Source organism: Lonchura striata, chromosome 1 (genome assembly GCF_050655825.1).
Source record: "Lonchura striata isolate lonStrDom1 chromosome 1, ASM5065582v1, whole genome shotgun sequence".
In the NCBI taxonomy this organism is placed as follows: Eukaryota; Metazoa; Chordata; class Aves; order Passeriformes; family Estrildidae; genus Lonchura; species Lonchura striata.
In genome coordinates this window covers 112,685,665-112,700,211 of record NC_140703.1, presented here as the reverse complement: position 1 = coordinate 112,700,211, position 14,547 = coordinate 112,685,665, and the positions used below count along the sequence as shown (strand labels likewise).

Genomic DNA, 14,547 nt, shown 5'->3' with positions numbered 1-14,547 from the left:
CAGAGCATCTCTTGCTTTTAGAGTCAGGCTGGAACACCTCACGAGGCCATTCAAGATACAAGGACTGATCCTGAGGCAATCAAAATCAGAAAAAAAAAAGATCTTCACTTGTAATTATTTTCCATGGCCAGATCTGCACAGTGCAGAGCAGAGAGGACAACATATGGCCTCTTTCTGAGGCAAATGTTGCAGCTGTCCATTGCACAGCCTTAAAGTGCTTTCCACCCAAGCTGCTCAGGGTGTTTTGGCCTTGTTAAGTATTATGATGCCCATTTTAAAAACAGGCAACCTGCGGCCCATGGGGCTTCCTACAGCCACACAAATTGTCTAAGATACACTTCAAACTGCAGGAAAATACCATATGCCTTCAGTTCTGTTTTTTCCTCCTATTGGCTGTTCTTTCGTGCATATCTGAAAGAAAAAAATAGGAAAAAAATTACAAAAACAACCAGAACTCCATAACTTAGGGAAAGCAATTATTCTCCCACGGTATCAATGAAACACTCCCACAGTCCATCACTGGATCCACAGCCGCCCATCTGCCACTGCTGGCAGAGGAAATCAGTAATTACTAGAAACTTTAAGGCACTGTGCAGTACCAGAGGTGGGAAAGCAGCCTGTGTGTTTCTTGCTGCCTGTTAAGGATGGGGACAGGAGAAAAAAAGTCCTTTGCTTTTAATCCACCGTGATCTCTGGCCAAGTTGCCAGTGCCTGGGAAAGGAAAGCTGACATTCAACTTCCACAAGATCACCACGGTCACTCCAGGTCTCTGGAGCTGCTTTTGCCCATCCTCAGAGAGCCAGGGACGTGGCACAGGAGCAGGGTGAGTGGGAGGATGTCTCAGACACCTGAGTGTAGCTGGGAGGTGCCCAGCTGGCAGTGGCTGGTGCTAACAGCAGGGGAGGGAGCCTGTGCTGTGAACTTCTACTTCTGTGCCACTTGGCAGGGGCAGTATTTTGGGCCAGTGTAGCAAATAAACCTCATTACAGGTGGATCTAGAAGCCTGATCCACATCTAAGCTTTCCATGACCATGGAGGAGTCTCATCTCCCATTCAATCCTTGTGTTTGAACGTGGGTAGCCACTGGATCAGATACAAGTGCTGTTCCAGACCAAAACTTTACCTCTATCTCACGTCTTGGGAAAAAAAAAAGGAGAAGAAAAAAAGACAAAATCACCTTTTAGAGAATTAATTTACAGACAGATTATTACTAGTAAAGCCAATAGAATCTGAGTGGAATAGGAGATTTAAAAATGTCAGAATTCTCTTGGAAGTATTGAAAAATATCCTAAATATAGAAAGAAATTTCCATTTAAGATGACATTTGAGATTCACGGCAAGAAAAAAAAACAAACCCAAATCAATCTTTCCTGTAAGATCATCAATACAGTTGCTCCAGATTAATGCTGATAGAACTGAAATCTGCCTTCCACCCATGTAAGAAATCTGTGATTAGCAGGTGGGAGATCACACACAGTTCTGCAGAAAATTTATGTATTTAGAAAAGAAAAAAAAAAAAATCAGCAACAGAACAGAGCTGGTTGGTTTCCCATTCTGGGTTTGTTCCCAGTAGCACTTATGCAAAGTTGTGGGTTTTTTCCTCCTTCAGGCAGATTTGGGTTGTGTGAAGCAGCACAACTTGCCCTGGAGTGCTCTGCAGAGCAGCAGCAGCCGCCTGCCACGAGCTGCTCCTCTGCAGGTCCTGCTCCCCTGGGCACTGCCACAGCCAGGGCAGGAGAGAGCAGCATCCAGAGGGAGATGTGCCACCCCTTCTCATGGCTCTGGTGCTGGAGAACACGTGGAGGAACATTTTCCTTCCAGCAGAGGCAGATGGAAGCAGGCACTGAACGGAGAGAACGTTTCTGATGTGTTGTGCTCCCAGCAAACCCACTGAATGTCTCAATGCCAGGATGGCACTGAATTTAAAGGAGAGGAAAATAAGTGGAAAAGCAGAATGCCTGAAGGGTCTATCAGATCTGACACTCCAAAAATATGGGAGACAAGTGGGAGAAATGTAAGCCACACTTCACTCCCTGTCTGTAAGCAATGAGTGCTGGTGAAAAAGGATACAGATCTTGCTCCTGACAGTAACTGGGTCTGATACCTTTGATGTATTCAAGTTTCCAGTTTCTCAAGCTGAGCAGAATAGCAGAAATTTAACAATCCCATACTCCCAACACAATGAAACAGGTAAGACATTTCTAACAGGTTTATAACATGAAGGTAGAAAAATGAAGGAGTAAAGGTTACTGATCTAATGATTAATCTTGTCACATGGGATGGAGAGGGGATTGTGATTTAAACACGAGGAAAAAACCCAACTTTGGGGATGGCCAGGAGAGCCAAAATCACCTTCAGGAGAGGAAGTGCAGATGGGAGAGCACAGTGCTTTGCTGCCAGGTGTCTGCTCAAGGAGCCACACCACCAGCATGGCTGTGTGGCTCACAGGCACACAGGTAATACCCAGCACAGCACAGGTGCTGTGACACCTTTCAGCAGGTGTAGGAACTGGGCTGGTCAGAAGGGCCTCTAACTGCCTGAATCAAAATAAATTATATATATATATATATATATATATATATATATACACATATCATTGCTGTTGTTTTTGCTGCTGCTGTTGTTGCTATGTGTTTGGTTGTAGATAGAGGATGAAAATGAATGGTTTAGAATTTTTCCTGTGAGGGCCTTGATTTCAGAGACAGGGAGCCTGAATGAGCTGAATGAGGTTGAAAAATGAAAAAGTCAAGCACTCATAGAATTCTTGCATCTTTTGTTCTCTCTCTAGGCTCTGCTCCCCCATCCTCCCCTGGAGGGGGTGCATCTTACAGTTTGGGAAACAAAATGATGCCACCAGTGCACAAGAGTGCACCAGCACTTTAATGCTGTAGGATAGAAGCTGGAAGGTAGGTGAGGAGCTGGTGGCTGTTTGACAGGGTAGGAAAATAATGGAGCAATCTGCAGTAATGGCAAGGCAAAGTTTTGTTTTGTTTTGTTTGTTTTGTGTTTTACTCTGTGCAACTCTTTTGCTATTTCATTGAATTCCCAACCTCTCCCTCTCTGGTATTGCTCCATCCCTCCTCAGCCATCCCCTTAAGCCTCCCACTCACATGTTCATTAAGGATTAATTATTTCCTTTGCACTCACATCCTTGCCAGCTTTGGCCTTCCCCACAGGTTCCGAGCTTGACCAAACTCCTTCACCTCTGCACCAACCAGCTTCTGTTCTCTCAGAAATCCCCTTTTTGAGAGACAACAAATCTATCCATCTAGCCAGGACCATTCCTTCTTTCCTTCCCCCAGGACAAATCCCCACTCCAGCCTCAAAGCCTTCCCTTGACACTGAGGATGTACTGCCCCATCACCCAGAAAGCCTCTCATTCCTGCCATCTGTTCCATAAAAGAGCTCAGAAAACCCTTTTTTCTTTTTCTGGCCCTAGAACACTGAAGAAAGCAGCAGGAAATCCTACACATTGCTTTTATCAGATCACTCTGGCCTAGGCAGAAGCTGATGCACTCTTCTTGGGCAGCCCGAGGGCTCACAGGGATGCTCATCCTGAGGGGATGCAGCCGAGCTGCTCCAAGGCACTGTGACCACCCTGGCTGTCATGAATGTATTCACCAGCATTGAATATGCATATTTCAGGGTAAACACCCCCTTTGCCTCCACAAACCCACCCCAGCCCACCCCAGCCAGAGTTGGAATAGCTGCAGTTCTGGCTTAGTTGATGGGGCTTGGTCCATCACTTTATGACCAAAGTACAATGCAACTGCATAAAATAAAGCTTGTGTCTAGGGGAAGGCTAGGAGAGGAGGAGAGAGGAAGACACAAAGCACCGAGGCACAGAGAGGAAGAGATAATGAGGAAAGCAGGTATTTATAATTTTTTTCCCCTGCAAGGACACCTACACCTTACCCACAATAGGAATGTGTCAATCACTCAGATCAGTTAGAACTGAGGGGTTGGGAGGTGGAATTTTTCCCTGGATCTTTCCCTTTGAATGGAGGTGTTACTCCATCTCACAAGCTGAACCTCAAGGAGCCTCCTGAGAAAGAGGTAGCCCCTCCACTGCCACTCAGGATGAATGCATTCATTTAAAGACAAAACAAATGTGTTTGTCCTTGAAACAACTGTGAGCTGCTGGCTAGAAGAGCTGTTTGCATTTCAAATGGTATGAGAGTGTGAAGTGTGAAAGTTATATATACAACATAGACTAGAGAAGAGCAGCCTTTCCTCCTTGTTAGGAGGATTTTTTCCACCCCCCCCCCACCCCCTTTTTTTTTTCTTGCCATTTGGATCCACACATCACCAGGACAGCAGGTACTGATCACGTTCTTCCTTTGTGTCCTGAAACGCAGGAGGGTGTTTGCCTAAACATGCAAGCACAGAGGCAAGACTTGTGTGTTTTATATAGGAAACTGCTTTTGTTTGCTGCCAGTAGGATACACAATGTGCTCTCTACAGGGGATCAAGATGTAGGGTTGTACAAACACCAAGCAGCAATACCTTACATAACCAGCCCTAGGGGAGAGCTGTGTGTCATGAGGAGAAACAGTTTTGCCAGGAAAGGTAAAACACAAGAGGCGATGTCGAATTCATGGAAGAAAACAAGAGGCTGGTGGAAAACACAAACCCAGAGAAAACAAACTCTCTGTGCAGATTATCAGCAGGGAGAGGCTCAGTGGGAGCAGGTTCACAGTCAATTCACTGCTCATGGCAGCTGCTGCATCCCTAACTCTGCCCTCCTGGGATTTGCCCTGTTTGCCAGCAGCAGGCACTGGGCACCAGCCTCTCCCACGTGGGATTAAAGTTTGGGGATGCTGCAGTGGTGCTGGAGATGGGACCAGCTCTGGGGTTGGAGTAAAAGTCCACTGGCTGCGTGGTTTGGGGAAAGGGGTTGCTCTGAGGCTGGTGAGGAACCCAAGAAAGGACAGAGTGCCCTGAGTAAAGTGCTGGGGTTGATCAGGGATCTTGGGGACCTGTTAATGCAGCTTTGCTCCCCAGCAGGGGACTGCCTGGGTGTGGGATGAGAACAAAGCACACTGGGCTTCCCCTAAGAGGACTGTTCAGAAACTCTCTGTTCCCATAAAAAACACTGTGGACCTACAGGATGAAAATAACTCAGTAGTGGCGTGACATGGTGGAAGTTCTGCTCATGAAAGAATAGAGAGGTTCCCCCATGGGTGAATTGGAAAGAAAGACCCTCTGGGAAGACAGGGAGACTGGATAAAGAATGAAATGGGCTTGTAAGTTATTGACAGCCTGAAACCCTGCATGCAAGAAGTGCTGGCCCTGGCAAGAAATCTGGCCAGTTGTGACCAGCATCAGTTTTTGTAAACCTGAGTCAAGGGAGCACAGTGAGAAAGAATATCACTGACCCTCCCAGGGAGCACCCTGAAACTGCAGATGTCCCTGATGCACCAACAACATCTTCTTGCATTTTAAGCCACCCTATTAACACTTATTTGTCTTTGGGACACTCCAGGACATCAAGTGACATCTTGAAAGTCCTGCAGGCCACATAGAGAGCAGGTACAGGAAATCAGCCTCAGCAGTACTGTCCATCCAAAAGGAAGAAATTAGGGCCTAGGGAATGAAGAGCATTCCTTCTCCAGCTTCACCCTTGTGAGAACCCCAGGCTTGGTCTGGGGTCTCTTGTGGTGGTAAAGTCTCTCCTCCAACCCGTGCTTCCAAAGAAAAACTCTGCAGCCTCTTGTTGTTCGGTTTCAAGGCAGTTTATTGTGAGTTATCTAAAAGATTTTCTTCTTGAGCTGCTGCTGTTTGGTCAGCAGCCCAGGCAGAGGCACACACACACCCTGACATCCTCTCTGTCTGGTGTCTTCTTCTCCTCTCCCCCCACCCAGGGCTGCTGCTAGCTTTTATATGATATATTACGTATTATATGTTTACAGTTTCCCCCCAATAGCTACTACCTATATTACAAAGTGTTTTTCTACTCTAAACCACTCTGTGAGTGCCAACATCACCAAGAACATGGAGGCAAGGAAGAAGGAGGAAGAACAGGATCAGCCCACTTTCCTCCATCTTACATCTTCCCCCATGTACAAAGTAAAAACCCCCCGTACAGGTGCTAAAACCCCCCCGTACAATACTAAAAAAATTCCCCCTCTGTTTTGTAGCTACTTTTACTATACTATCTAACCTTTTGTGACTGCTTGTTCCACCTCCAAAGTTGGTAACTCATTCCATGGCTCAAACTCAAAATCACAGCTGTTTCCAGCTGCCTGCCAGGGTCTAAAATGCTTCTGACCAAGGCCTGGAACCTCTAAAAATGTCTGAGAGACATTTTGAGTTCCAACACCCCCTAGCACTGCCTTCAAGGATGATCTCTCTCCATACAGGTGTCTTGGAAATGCAGGACACTGTAAGGAGCTGAATGTCTTAACCAAGACATCAGCAAAGATCCAAGGGAAGCTCAGTGCTCCTTGCTGATGTGCATCATTCCTGCCCCTTCACTGAGGGTCCTTCACCTCACAGCGAGTGCTCGGCCGTGATCACTGCAGAATTCCGAAGGAAAGATGGAAAACCTAACGTAAGCTGGAAGCAGCAGTGAGCTGCTGCACTGTGTCTGATGCTAAGCAGGGAAATGGGTTTGATTTTTATAGATGTCTTTTGCACTTCAGAAAGTACTGTAATTGCAGATACCAAACTGAGTAAGAAATAGCAGTTCTGCTGCCAGTGCAGACGAAACACTCCCCAAAGCCTGTTATTAATAGAAAGGCAGGGGCATTGCCAGCAAGATAAAAAGGTCAGGGAGAACTTTTAGCCATTTTCCAATTAAAAAGGGGGGGGAAAAAAAACAGAGAGGAAAGTCACTCCAGACATATTCTGAGGTGAAGCAGAAGTCAGACGTGCAGGCAGTGAATGGAAATGTCCTGAACACCAAATCTGGAGAGAGCAGGGCTGCCCTGGCTGGCTCCCACCCGCTCCCATCCCCTGCGGCTGGGAACAGGGAGTGCCACTTCCCTGAGCAGGAGGGACCTGGGCTGGAAGCACTGAAAGAGCTGGGGAATTTTGGTGGTGCTGCTGTTGAAAGCAGAAGAGCTTTGCTGAGGGCTCGGGAACAAGTTAGGAGATACTCCAGAGCTCCTACGCCTTCTCTGTCTGTGAAAAATGTTCACAAGACTCAAAGCCTCAGAACTGGCAGATTTTTTTTTTTTTTGGTAAAAGAGTCAACAATTGCGTCCCAAAGTTCCCAACCCAAAAATCTGAAGGAATTTTGGGGAATAAAAAACATCCTTTCTCAAAAGATGCATAACAAATTGTATTTAAAATATCAAAACCACAGAGAAGATCCATACAACAAGCCCTGTGGAGAACAGATGCCTAAGGATAATTTCAGGAAGGATTTCTATAAGAGAGTGGTCTTGTAAGAAGTGATTTTGTTACTCCTTTGCAGTATTTTTTCTCCTGTATAGGGTTTCTAAAAAATGAAAATATGCAACCAACATACCCTCCGCCTTTTTCCTAAAACTGCTTTCTTTTTATAATAACATTTGCTGAACCAAATAACACTGCTTTATAAATAAGTAACACATACTTTTAATGAACTCTATGGAACCTGATTTCAATTTGCAATCACAGAAATATTTGATCCTGGATTTGGCAACTCCAATTTATGCTTGCAGGTCAGACACAACCATTAAATCTTTTCCAGAATTATTTCAAGCACCGAGTGTTGTGGTATTGGTTTAAGTGCTTGCAGAAATGGATCATAATATACTTCTGAAAAAGGATTAATTTTTAATCTGTTAGGAAAAGGTGCTTGAACTACAATTGCAGAATAATTTTCAAGTGTGTAACACTTTCTTCTGGCCAACAAGAGAAAATCCTGAAAGCTTGAAAGTATTATTTAGCATTTTACTTCAAAACATTGACACTTTGATATTTCATCAGGACCTTGATAAAAGAGAAGTTCGTGATTTTAAATGTTTTAAAATGAAACCTCAAGAAATGATAACTTAAGCTATATTCCTTGATTCCTTACTAGCTTGTAAAATTCAAATTGAACCCATGCCAACTGAAATAGTGACTGAGAAAAATGCAAAATGTAAAATTTACTTTAACTTCCCAATAAAAATCTATAATTATTCTTCCATTTTTAAAGCACTAAAGCACTGCAAATGGATTAATAACTTTTCAGAATTACAGCTTTATTTCTATCTCCATCAAGGCAGTAGAGTATGACTGATAGGATGAAAAAAATGCTTCCTACATTGGAAAACTTTGCTCTTAACAGAAAAATGTGATAAGATGGAAAGATAATTTATGTAGTTCTATGATTTAGTTAAATAATTTATCTCTTCCAAGATCCAGTCTAAATAATTTTTGATACTATATTACATGAGATGCCAACATATCATTAGTGGTCAGTTTTCCTTCTGATAGAAATCACTACAATTTTATCATGGAGACCACTGAGTGTGAGACACAAAAAATATTTGTATAGTTCTTTGAAAAAGAAGTGTTTAATGAGTATGTTTTAATCTGGCACAATTGAGAAAGTATAAACATAATCATTTAAAAAAGAAGTAAAATGTCAGATGCTCAGTAAATGCTTTTTCATTTATAATAATGCACTTCATCATATACATTATACAGCATAATATTTCATCATGGAATAATTTTCTCAAAATCTATTTTATATTCAAATTCAAAACAACTGAACAAAGTGAAATCTAAAATCCAACTTTAGGGGGGAAAAACCCAATCAAATTCTGTAACAATAAGCATGGATTTTGTTTCATACTTTTTCCTTTCAAAATTAACACTGTATTTGGTTTTTTTTGTTTGTTTGTTTGTTTCTCCCCTCAATGCTCAATAACATCCTCTTTTTAATTCATAGAATCACAGATCATCAGATGAGAAAAGCTAACATAAAGACAAGGCAAATTGCCAACAGTCTTAGCAGGTTTTCACTGTTAAAAATCCTGAATTGTGAACCCATAAATTACTGGTTTGGGAAGTGTTCCATGTAGGCTGTAAAGAAGAAGCTTGTAAGGGAAATGTAAAGCTTTTTTCCCCTAGAGTGAATGGATGTCCATTTTCAGATCTGTTCTTTGATCTGCTCTGTCCTTTATACCTTATATAGTACAAAAAAAAAAAAAAAAAAAAAAAAAAAGTCCAAATGTGATCTGAAATTGGTTGAAATCCAAGCAGGTCACCTGTGCAAAGCTGCTTGCACCTTGGCAAGGTCCTCCCCCTGTCTCAGCTATGTGGGAGCAGTTCCCAGCCTCTCATGCAAGTCAGGGCAATTCTGCATTCCCTGAGCTAAACAAATATTGCACGAGGCAGAGCTTGGTGGGGACTTCTGGATGTTTTAAAAACGACAGGAAATCCCATCCTGCCAGCACACCAGGCTGAGCAAAGCATTACCTGCCTACGTGCACGGTGCTGCTGTGAGAGCTGGGACAGGCTGCTCTCTTAGCTTTGTGTTCACACATGGGAGGCAGAGATTAATGGAAAAGATTTCCTATGCACATAGCAGACACCAAAAAAAAAAAAATTAAAAAAAAGCCTTCAGCTAGTAATCTGATTTTGGAGTACAATTAAAGAAAAAAAATTACACAAGGTATAGGGAATTAACAGGTTCCAGATCTTTGCATCAGTCCTCACATTAATTTTGGGTGCCGTGTCTATGCCATAACAAAAGGCAAACGCTGCAGCTCAGGTAACCAAACACCTCCATGTGTTGCAGGGAAGTCTGTTCCCATTAGCTGAGGAGCACAGAGAAGTTCCTTATAGCTCATGTGCTCCCTGAGGCAGTATTAATTCATGCTAATGATTATTATGGAACGACTATAATAAAAAATGACTAATCATTCATTAATGATTATATTAAGTGTTTTATTTTGCATGGATGACAGCTTTGTGCCAGGCAGTGGGAAATATCTGCTTCCCCTAGTGTTGCCTACATGTCAGTGTATCAATCTTCATCATGCTCAAGGAAGTGGCCAACATGAACAATTTACTACAACAGATAATACCAGCAGCTATTCCTTTATTCCAAGTGAAAGCTGCTCATCCCTTAGCCCTGAAGGTATTGGTTTAAAATCCCATTAATCCTGGTTGGGAAATGACATATAATGGACCAACACTTTCCACATAGATTTTGTTAGAATGTCCAGTTAAAATACAGAAAAAAATGCCCCCTGGTTTCCACATGCTCTTAAAAGATTTTAAGCAAATTATTTTAACATAAGCATTTCTGTCTTCTTTGACTTCTTAACTGTAAATTTCAGACAATTATCAACCACAATAAAGATGGGGAAAGGTACAAAAAGTCCTTTTGTCTCTATACAGAAATCAAATATATTACTTTTTACTATATAAAAATTTTCAAGAAGCAAATCCCATTCTCCAGTAGCACTGCCATAATATTATAGATTTTTCTGGTCCCCTCGTATCTGCACTACTCCTCTTCTGCATCAGTGCTTGCAAGCCACACTTCCTCTGGTTCAGAGGGTAGCTGGTGAGATAATTACATTGATTTCCTTCACCCCTCCATGTTCTTGGCTCACTTCTCCCTCCACATCCAGCTTCCTTCAGTGACTTCAGCAAGGCTTTGCTGTCCTGCTCTGTGCTAGCAGACAGGAGCCCAGCAGCAGGGTCAGTTCCTCCCTCCCCTCCTTCTCCTGATCCCAGCATTGGTGCAATTCCCTCTGCTGACCCTTGCAAACTGATGTGACGCCCTGAGCCACCTGCCAGGGTGTCCCACACCTGGGTGTGTGGCTGCCTCTGCTCAGACTCCTCATATTTCTGCCTCCAAGTATTTCTCCTGTGGGTTTCACCACGTTGTGCCTGGCAGACAGGCTGCCACCAAAAAGAAGGGCCAAATTAGGGTGCTGAATGCTCAGAAATGGCCACTCACAAGAGCAGCAGCAAGAGCTGCCTAAAAAAAAAATGTATCAGCCTGGCGATCTCCAGCTTCTTTACTTTGCTTTATCTTTTTCCTGACGTTCTTTGCCACAAAATGAAAATTAAGAAAGAGTCATAGGCACTTTTACTTTCCAGATTAACCAAAGTACTTAGGGACACATTGTTTGTTTGCTGGTTGGTTTGTGGGGGTTTCTTTTGTTTTTGTGGGGATTTTTTTGATTGTTTGTTGTCGTTGTTGTTGTGTTTGGTTGGGGTATTTTTTGGTTGGTTAGTTGTTTTTTATTTTTTTTTTTAATTAGTTTTGGGTGGTCTCTCAGTTTCTGTGAAGGTTTGGTGTGTCTGGCATAAGATATGTGTGTTTCACACACAGTGATGCTACCTTTCCTTTGCTACTGTTCCTGGGATCAAAGCTGCTCCTGAGCATGAGATTGGTGGCAGGAATGGCTTTGCTCTCTTTCTTTGCTGTTGAGAAGCAGGTTTGGGTTTGCACTTTCCTCTTGCTTCTTTTTTGGCATCTGGTGCTCCTGCACAGAAAGCCTCAGCAGCATAGAAATCAGGCAGTTTTTCCCAAATTTACATTTCTCATGGAACTTTATTCCAACAAGATCCCTTATTTATGCAGAAGAAGGATGCTCCTGTACTTAGGGCTGCAGTCCAGGCTTTTAGAGATGTACTCTGGGCTTCTCATGTGGCTGGGGTATTGTGGCACCACCCTGCCCTGTCCCTGGGTGTACAGAGCATTTTCCAATTTCACCCTGGTTCTGGGAGTACAAAATGCCTGGGAGATGCTCTGCTGTCACCCTGAGTTCTGTGGAGAGACAGAACTGCCAGCTTGTGACAGGGACTCACTGGAAACCTCCCAGGCTCTTGCTAACAGTGGTTTCCTAGTGTTGCACATGAGCATTATGGCTGAATGAGCTTTAAATGACCTGGAGAGCAGATTTTTGACAAAAATGTGCCTTTTGAATGTTCTGTACTGTGGGTACCATGCTTTACATCCCCACACTATTTATTTCCTGTGGAGGACAGCAGGGATCCCAAAACACTTGTTCTCCAACTCACAGGCTGCATGAATATAATACATATTCCCAACTCCCCATCTGTGGTCACGAAACCAGAGTCTAAATCATTGGTAGACATGAATTGAAAAGCTGCATTCCTGTCATACATTCTTACATTTATACAAATATACCTATATATGTACCCATATATATGCATACGCCTTTAGGAACTGAGTTATGAAAATATATTTTAATCATCATCCTATAAGACTTGACAGTCAGCAGCTGCCTGGGTGCAAGAACCTTTTTTTAAAGCTTCAGAAGGAGGAAACAATTCAAACACATCTCTGCTTATGGGAAATAAATATCATTTTGATTCAACATAGCAGAAAGCTTGACAAAGCTGAAATCTTGCATCTCTCAAACTCCAAATGCAAGTGAGTCTTCCAAAAATTTACTGAAGGAATGCCTGACCACTGCTTTACCTTCCAATCCTCAGTTTTCCACTCCTTTCAGATAATAGACTGACTTTCCTGTTTAGATTAGAAACTGTAAAGCTGGTCTTTCAACATCACCAGCCTGTATACTGAATCCTAAGCTTATACTTACTGACCTGGAAAAAAAAAAATCCCTGTTACCTTCTGAATCAGCAGTCATTTCAATGCTGTGCAGAACTCACAGAAGTAGACATACAAAATTTAACACCAGTGCAAAGCAAACGAGGAGCAATCAGAGCGATGGAGGGCTGGAACAAACAGTTTGATGAACCTGAAAGCTTATTTGGAAGAATACTGATAGTCCATTTGAAAGTGAGAAAACTGCTTGAAACTTCAGAGAGGTGGTTTTTTTGTTTGTTTGTTTGTTTTGGTTTTTTTTTTTTTTTTTGGAAGAGAAGGTTTGTGTGGAAGCTTTTGTTTGTTCTGGAATTTGCTGCAGAAAAATGTTGTGTTGGTTTATGTATTTGAGATTCACTTGTGTAATGATAAGGAATATAAAGCAGTAAACAAAAAGCAGTAAATGCAGCTCCCTGTAAGAGTGTAAATGCTTTGAGTGTAAGTGCCTTGAGATAGTAAATATGGGAAAACTGGCAAACTCTAAACATCTCATATTTTGAGCCAAAGCACTGTGCAGTGCCCAGCATGTGCTCTAGAAGTAGCTATATTCCTCACTGGAGAGAGAAGCCCATTCCCAGACAGAAATTTTGTACTTGAAACGAGGTGATCTGTGGGGTATAAATGAGTCTGTGTATAGAAGCTGCTCTCAGGAAGATCCAGAGCAGGGACTTCAGCTCCAGGACACCAAGGGTTTACAAACCAGTAAGGTGAAAAGTAAATGCAGACTTAATAACATTCAAATCCTAAATTTTGTAAACCTTATAGACCCTGATTAGAACATCCTGTCTCTGAAGTTTTGCTGAGATTGTGTCTTAGAATGAATTCACTCTAACTTTCTATTTTGTCAACATCCTCAGGGAAAATGGGTGAACAGCTGAGAACTGTGGAAGTCAGTAAGGTACCACATTAAGGCACAGCAGGTCAAAAAGATGTAATTTTGTGCTAGGCTGCTACAGCATGTAATCATCCTTGAAATGTCTCATTTCTGTCAGGAACAAGTCTACTGTATGAGTAAAAGAAGGAAGGAACACATCATTCTGAAAATTCAATGTGGTTGATGAGGCACCATAAAAACTCCTCGTGTTTGGTATAAACAAACAGACATGACATTATGCCAACAGAAGGATGAGGAAATGCTCAGTCAGGAGAAAAGGATGTGGAAAGTCCATCTGAAAGAAACAGATGAAAGAAGTGGAAACACCAAGAAATGGGGAACAGAGGAAAACGACCTGAAAGTTCTGCTAGAGGCTGGTGAGGGGCAGCCTGAATCTGGCAATTCTGTCACCCAGAAAAACTGGATAGAACTGATTCCAGTTTTGCATCCTATGAAAAATGGACCCCAAATTTCCTTCTGAAAGGAGCTTATAGTGAGGTGGGTATGAGCCTTTTCTCCAGACTAACAAGTGCTAGTACAAAAGGAAACTGTCTCAAGTTGTACCAGGGGTGTTTAGATTGGATTTTAGGGAAAATTTAGTCACTAGAAGGTTTGTCAAGCATTAGAACAGGCTGCCCAGGGAAGTGGTGACATTGCCATTCCTGAAGGCATTTAAGAGACATGCTTGGGGACATGGTTAAGTGGTGAACTTGGCAGTGCTGGGTTAATGGCTGGACTTGATGATCCCCAATCTAAATGATTCTATGATTCTATAAGAAAAATTCCATCTGGGATAATGAAAATGGGGGACCAAGTCCACCCTGGCTGCCTTTTCTTTTACCTCCTCTCCACGTCCTTCTCTTTGCCTTTTTGTATCAAAATCTTTGGATTACCCACTGAGACATTGTGTAACAGCTGAATTTGGGCATGGGGATAAAAGCAACCCATGCTTTGGAAAGAGTAGTGTAAGCATGCTGCAAAAATCAGGTTTTTCCTCCAAAATAGAGCTTAGGTAGACCCTGCCTGTTCTTGTGAGGAGCTCAGAAGCCTGGCTGAGCACCCTGGTTGGTGGCTGACAGGGGTGGGTGGCAGACCTGGGGTGACCCTGGTTGCAGCCCTCCCTCCCTGTCACACTGCCCTGGCCTTATCCACGCTCAGG

General features: G+C 42.9%; 1 long non-coding RNA gene across 1 annotated transcript in view; it reads left to right on the top strand.

The window, feature by feature from the left end:
- LOC110475696 (uncharacterized) overlaps positions 1 to 13,540 on the top strand; it is a 338,194-nt gene extending 324,654 nt beyond the window's left edge. Inside the window, exon 4 of the long non-coding RNA XR_014957042.1 lies at positions 13,507 to 13,540. This is a non-coding gene — a long non-coding RNA (uncharacterized LOC110475696). The remainder of the gene's footprint in view (positions 1 to 13,506) is intronic.
- Positions 13,541 to 14,547: the final 1,007 nt, after the last annotated feature.